Here is a 7,904-nt window from a genome sequence, read left to right on the forward strand (position 1 = left end):
ATCTACTTTACCAAGTCAATTCGAATCAAATTTTGAAATATTAGCTTGCCACTTCTATTTTAGATGGAGAGATGATGCTTGGGAGTAATGTGTTTTTACATGCTCGTTGCTAGCGATTGACTATATGACAAATAGTTGACCCACTCAAAAATGGGAATCAAACCCAAAATGAAATATATCGATTCAATGAAATAGCTCATTCACTAGGTCAAAATAGTGAACTAAATCCAAAATTGAACACCTCAATCGAGTAGCATGTTGTACAGTATTATAGTACTCCATGAACATGTTGAAAGTCAAATTAATGAACTTGTTTGATATACGCATATCTCCGTTCATTTGTGGATTGCAGACAACAGGTTCTCCAATTTAAATATTTGAATGCAAGTATATACCGAAACATGGTTTTTTTCAGTCTTTGATGCATAAAACGCGACCTCCCCCTCTTTCCGGACTCCTGCTCTATCTCTCTCTCTCTTGCCGAAAAACTTCAATTTTGTCGCACGCATCCAACACACAAACCTTTTTGGTCCCTATCTCTCTCTCTTTGTGTGTGGGGGGGGTCTTTCTATTCGCATGCATATATACTCCATCTATAGGTCTCTCTCGCACACTATATATGATTCTCTAGTCCAAGCTAAATATCTGGGTGCACTCATCGTACGCACACAAATTCCTTGGCTCATTTCCCGTAACTCTCTCACGCACCACTCTGTCGTCTCGAGCTCTTCCCTCTCTCCCTCAAACTCTCCATCTACCTGGGTCACACATACACATGCATATCTCACTCGCACTCAATAGACCCATCTAAAACTCTATCGCTCTCCCTCGTTCTCTCTCCATCTCACACGCACACACACACAATCTCATGCCTAGCCAAGTATGATGGTCTCTCACTCAAATGTAGGCACACGCAGTCCCCCCTATATGTGTATGACTTGCTAATCTTAGTCTCCATCACAAACATGTGCAGGGTCTATCTAGATTTCTCTCGTGGCATATTTCTATCATGCACGCACCTCCCTCGATCTCCCACCCATATAGTCCCCTCACGATCTCGAGGGGATCTCTCTATCACAAACACACCCTCTCTCCCTCCCCATGTGTCCATGTTCTCCATGTGTCCCTCTCGACCTTTGTTCCTTGTTGGCTAGACCTCTATTGGACATGTGCTATAGGGGTGTCTCTCTCCGTTGCAAACAATCACGCACTACCTATCTTCGTGTATCTCCTCACCTTGCTTTTCTATCTCGGAGATGCATATGTGATATGTTTGCATAAGAAACGAAAAAAATACACTCTCTCTCTAATTTATCGTTTGTTGTCCCTTTCTCTTTCACACACATACTCTTTTTGCACACTCACTCATTCTCCTTCACACGCACTTGATCTCTCTCGACTTAGGCACTCTCTTCGGTCCATAGCATATAGATTTATTGAAAAGTCAAACATGACAAAGTTGGACCATGTACGTGGAGAAAAACATTTACATCTAGAACGGCAAACATATACCATTAGATTCATCATGAGATGTAGTTTAGTATGATGTATCTTTGGTATTGTAGATATAAATAACATTTGCGTAAACCTGATCAAAGTTTCCAAAGTTCGACTTCTAAAAAATTTACATGCACTGCATTATCGAGCGGATGGAATATCTCTTTACCCCTCTCAACTATCTGACGCACCACTCAACCTAATTGGGGCTCCTCTATCTCTCTCGAACTTTATATCTCCCTGGTTCACACATACACATGTCTCGCTCGCACTACATATAGACCCATCCAACACTCTTTGCCCTTGTTCTATCTCTATGTGACACGCACCCTCCTAAGTACCATAATCCCTCACTCCATCATAGGCGCACGCACTCCCTCCCTAAGTATGATTATCTCTCACTAGCCATCTGGAACACACGTATTGTCTCCTTCCATCCATACGTTTATCTCGATATATCTTGGGGTATCTTCTATCGCACACACACCTTGTCACTCGATCTCCCACCCATGTAGTCCCATCACGATCTCCAAGGGATCTCTCTATGACAAACATACACTCTCTCCTCCCCATGTCTGCATTTTCTCTGTACGGCTATCTATACCTCTCTCCCTTGTTTGTCAGACCCCTCTTGGCCATGTGCTAGGGGTCTTTCTCTCTCGGTTGCACACAACCACGCACTATCTCCTCACCTTGCTTCCATTGTCAAAGATGCATGTGTGATATGTTTGCATAAGACACACACGCCTTTTCTCTGTTTTTATCGTGTGTTGTCCATGTCTCTTTCACACATGCACACACACTTTTTCACTCACTCTTTCTATTTCACTCACTCTCTCTCTCTAGTTAGGGACTCCCTCACATCCATAAGCATATGGATGTTTTGAAAAGTCAAACCTTATAAAAGTTTGACCAGGTATATGTGGAGAAAAACATTTACATCTGGAACGATCATTAGATTAATCACAACATGTACTTACTTCATACTATCATTTACCTTTGGTATTGTAGATATAAGTAATTTCTTTATAAACTTGGTCAAAGTTTCAAAAGTTTGACTTTAAAAAAATGTTGGCACTACATTATCGAATGGAGGGAGTAGCTCTTTCTCTCTCTCTGCTATCTCTCATGGGCCTCCCCTATCACTCGAACTTTCTATACCGATGGATTATACGCTCATTGTGTCAGGGTATAGCTCCGTATATTGTTTAGTTAACCGGTCAACCAGTCCACATGCTGCCTTGTCAGCTCGTGTTCTCTATCTTCGTATGCTGGCCCATGTGGCAGTGGGTGAAAATAAGTAAACTAGAGGCCCATCTGACACGCGGTGAAGTAAACAAAGTTGAAACCACTCGGGGTAGCACCCCGCACGCTAGTAAATTGGGGCGCATTGAGGACACACTTCTTCCGCGTGAAGGACGCGCTCGCGCACAATTCACCACTACGCGGCGGCATGCACAGAAGGACGCACTTGCGCATACCCAGCAGGCCAGCACACAACACACACCAGCACACATGTACACCGGTGTCGCTGCCGGTTGAGATGGACGGCGAGGCAGCCAACAAGCGGAGGCGACTCGAGCCAAAACTGCATCCGGCGAGCCTGGACTTCATCAGCAGCCTCCTCGACGACATGCTACTCGTCATCATCGGCCTCCTTCCCACCAAATCTACCGTGCGGACCGCCCTGCTCTCCCGGCGGTGGCACCGCGTCCCCCTCAACCTCACCGTCGACAGCTGCCTCTACGGCGGGGTTTGCAAATGCATGGCCGCAATCTCCAAGATCCTTTCATCGCACCCTGGGCCAGCCAGACGGCTTGACATCCCCATGTTCAGTGCCAACTGCAAGGTCCAAGCCAAGTTTGACGAGTGGTTCTTATTCCCCGCCCTAGATGAGTTCGAGGGACTCAGCTTTGAAGCTGGACGATGTCGCTCTCTGCCATCGTCCGCGCTCCGCCTCACGCCAACGCTGCGCTGCGCCAGCTTCAGCTCCTACTATCTTCCCCAGATTAATGTCGCCCCCGCCCTTCTTCTCCCTCAACTCAAGCAGCTCGACTGATACGTCTCCAACGTATCTATAATTTTTGATTGTTCTGTGCTATTATATTTTCTGTTTTGGATGTTAATGGGCTTATTTATACACTTTTATATTATTTTTGGGACTAACCTACTAACCCAAGGCCCAGTGCAAATTGTTGTTTTTTGCCTATTTCAGTGTTTCACAGAAAAGGAATATCAAACGGAATGAAACCTTCGGGGGAGTTATTTTTGGAACAAATGTGATCCAGGAGACTTGGAGTGGACGTCAAGAAACCAACGAGGAGGCGACGAGGCAGGGGGCGCACCTACCCCCCCCCCCTAGGCGCGCCCTCCACCCTCGTGGGCCCCTCGTGGCTCCACCGACCTACTTCTTCCTCCTATATATATCCATATACCCCGAAAACATCCGGGAGCACCATGAAACCCGATTTCCACTGCCGCAACCTTCTGTACCCAAGAGATCTCATCTTGGGGCCTTTTCCGGAGCTCCGTCGGAGGGGGAATCGATCACGGAGGGCTTCTACATCAACATCATAGCCTCTCCGATGATGTGTGAGTAGTTTACCTTAGACCTTCGGGTCCATAGTTATTAGCTAGATGGCTTCTTCTGTCACTTTGGATCTCAATACAATGTTCTCCTCGATCTTCTTGGAGATCTATTCGATGAAACTCTTTTTGTGGTGTGTTTGTCGAGATCCGATGAATTGTGGGTTTCTGATCAAGTTTATCTATGAACAATATTTGATTCTTCTCTGAAATCTTTTATGTATGATTGGTTATCTTTTCAAGTCTCTTTGAATTATCAGTTTGGTTTGGCCTACTAGAATGATCTTTCTTGCAATGGGAGAAGTGCTTAGCTTTGGGTTCAATCTTGCGGTGTCCTTTCCCAGTGATAGCAGGGGCAGCAAGGCACGTATTGTATTGTTGCCATCGAGGATAAAAAGATGGGGTTTATATCATATTGCTTGAGTTTATCCCTCTACATCATGTCATCTTGCCTAATGCGTTACTATGTTCTTATGAACTTAATACTTTAGATGCATGCTGGATAGCGGTCGATGTGTGGAGTAATAGTAGTAGATGCAGAATCGTTTCGGTCTACTTGTCGCGGACGTGATGCCTATATACATGATCATGCATAGATATTCTCATAAGTATGCACTTTTCTATCAATTGCTCGACAGTAACTTGATCACCCACTGTAATACTTATGCTATCTTGAGAGAAGCCACTAGTGAAACCTATGGCCCCCGGGTCTATCTTTTATCATATAACTTTCCAATCTATTTTATTTTGCAATCTTTACTTTCCTATCTATATCATAAAAATACCAAAAATATTTATCTTATTATTATCTCTATCAGATCTCACTCTCGTAAGTGACCGTGAAGGGATTGACAACCCCTTTATTGCGTTGGTTGCGAGGTTCTTATTTGTTTATGTAGGTACGAGGGACTGGCGTGTAGTCTCCTACTGGATTGATACCTTGGTTCTCAAAAACTAAGGGAAATACTTACGCTACTTTGTCGCATCGCCCTTTCCTCTTCAAGAGAAAACCAACGTAGTGCTCAAGAGGTAGCAAGAAGGATTTCTGGCACCGTTGCCGGGGAGATCTATGCACAAGTCAAGACATACCAAGTACCCATCACAAACTCTTATCCCTCGCATTACATTATTTGCCATTTTCCTCCCATTTTCCTCTCCCCCACTTCACCCTTTCCGTTTTATTCGCCCGCTTTTTTTCCATTCCCCTTCTCTTTTCTAGTTCGTTTCTTTTTGTTTGCCTCTTGCTTGCTTGTGTGTTGGATTCTTTGTCACGATGGCTCGACATAATACTAAATTGTGTGATTTCTCCAATACCAACAATAATGATTTTATTAGCACTCTGATTGCTCCTCTTACCGATGCTGAATCTTGTGAAATTAATGCTGCTTTGCTGAATCTTGTCATGAAAGATCCGTTTTCTAGCCTTCCTAGTGAAGATGTCGCTACCCATCTAAAGAACTTTGTTGATTTGTGTGATATGCAAAAGAAGAAAGATGTGGATAATGATATTGTTAAATTGAAGCTATTTCCGTTTTCGCTTAGAGATCATGCTAAAACTTGGTTTTCGTCTTTGCCTAAAAATAGTATCGATTCATGGAATAAGTGCAAAGATGCTTTTATCTCTAAGTATTTTCCTCCCACTAAGATCATCTCTCTTAGAAACGATATTATGAATTTTAAGCAACTTGATCATGAACATGTTGCGCAAGCTTGGGAGAGGATGAAATTAATGATACGTAATTGCCCTACACATGGTTTGAATCTTTGGATGACTATACAAAAAAATTATGCCAGATTGAATTTTGCTTCTAGAAATCTTTTAGATTCGACCGCGGGAGGCACTTTTATGGAAATCACTTTAGGAGAAGCTACTAAACTCCTAGATATATTATGGTTAATTATTCTCAATGGCACACCGAAAGATCTACTAGTAGAAAGGTTCATGCTATAGAAGAAATTAATGTTTTGAGTGGATTTGGTGTGGTGGGGAGCGCATGGAGGAGGGGTTGAGGTTTCGCGGCTCGGGAGAAGGGAGCTTCCGGGGATAAATTGATTTGGTGCCCACGAGGTATGAATGGGGAATTGGGAGGGGGAACCATGTCTTATGGGCGCATTTGTCTGAAATGTGGGGGGAGTTACAGTTCCACCCCTGCCTTTAGGCTTCTCGGCTTGGGTCTGTGTACTGAGGGCCGGGGATAGTAGAGTAACTTTGCTTCTCCCAAATAGTGGGCGCGAGCGATTTCGGGCGAGGAGGGCATGTTTTGAAATATAGTGGGCGCGAGCAATTTCGGGCGAGGAGGGCATGTTTTGAAATATAGTGGGCGTGAACAATTTTGGGCGAGGAGAGCGTGTTTTGAAATAGTGGGTGCGAGCTATTTCGGGCGAGGAGAGGGTGTTTTGCCGACCACGGTTTATGAAGCACGTGTCATTTCGGTCGAGGAGAAGGCACGCTTGGATGGAGTTACGAACCTACCCTCGATGTACGACGGGCCAATTGATGCTCATCCCACATAGGCCGGTAATTTCGCATCTCCCATTTATTTGCTCGGGCAAATTCCATTGAGCAGAAGGTGTTTAACGGTTCGTTCAAATTTTCGGAGAACGAGCATCCACGTCTACTTTACCAAGTCGATTCGAATCAAATTTTGGAATATTAGCTTGCCACTTCTATTTTAGATGGAGAGATGATGCTCGGGAGTAATGTGTTTTTACATGCTCGTTGCTAGCGATTTACTATATGACAAATAGTTGACCCACTCAAAAATGGGAATCAAACCCAAAATGAAATATCTCGATTCAATGAAATAGCTCGTTCACCTGGTCAAAATAATGAACTAAATCCAAAATTGCACACCTCAATCGAGTAGCATGTTGTACAGTATTATCGTACTCCATGAACATGTTGAAAGTCAAATTAATGAACTTGTTTGATATACGCATATCTTCGTTCATGTGTGGATTGCAGACAACATGTTTTACAATTTAAATATTTGAATGGAAGTATATATCGAAACATGGTTTATATTAGTCTTTGATGCATAAAACGCGACCTCCCCCTCTTTCCGAATTCCTGCTCTCTCTCTCTCTCTCCGAAAAAGTTCAATTTCGTCACATGCATCCAACACACAAACCTTTTTGGTCCCTATACCTCTCTCTCTCTCTCTTTGTGTGTGTGGGGGGGTCTTTCTTGTTCGCATGCATATATACTCCATCTATAGGTCTCTCTCGCACACTATGTATGATTCTCTAGTCCAAGCTAAATATCTTGGGTGCACTAATCGTACGCACACAAATTCCTTGGCTCGTTGCCCGTAACTCTCTCACGCACCACTCTGTCGTCTCGGAGCTCTTCCCTCTCTCTCTCAAACTCTCCATCTACCTGGTTCACACATACACATGCATATCTCACTCGCACTCGATAGACCCATATAAAACTCTATCTCTCTCCCTCATTCTCTTTCCATCTCACACGCACACACACACAATCTCATGCCTAGCCAAGTATAATGGTCTCTCACTCAAATGTAGGCACACATAGTCCCCCCTATATGTGTATGACTAGCTAATCTTAGTCTCCATCACAAACATGTGCATGGTCTATCTTGATTTCTCTCGGGGCATCTTTCTATCGCGCACGCACCTCCCTCGATCTCCCACCCATATAGTCCCCTCACGATCTCGACGGGATCTCTCTATCACAAACACACCCTCTATCCCTCCCCATGTGTCCATGTTCTCCATGTGTCCCTCTCGACCTTTGTTCCTTGTTGGCCAGACCTCTATTGGACATGTGCTATAGGGGTGTCTCTCTCCATTGCAAA

The sequence above is a fragment of the Triticum aestivum genome, chromosome 1A (assembly GCF_018294505.1).
Source record: "Triticum aestivum cultivar Chinese Spring chromosome 1A, IWGSC CS RefSeq v2.1, whole genome shotgun sequence".
Lineage (NCBI taxonomy): Eukaryota > Viridiplantae > Streptophyta > Magnoliopsida > Poales > Poaceae > Triticum > Triticum aestivum.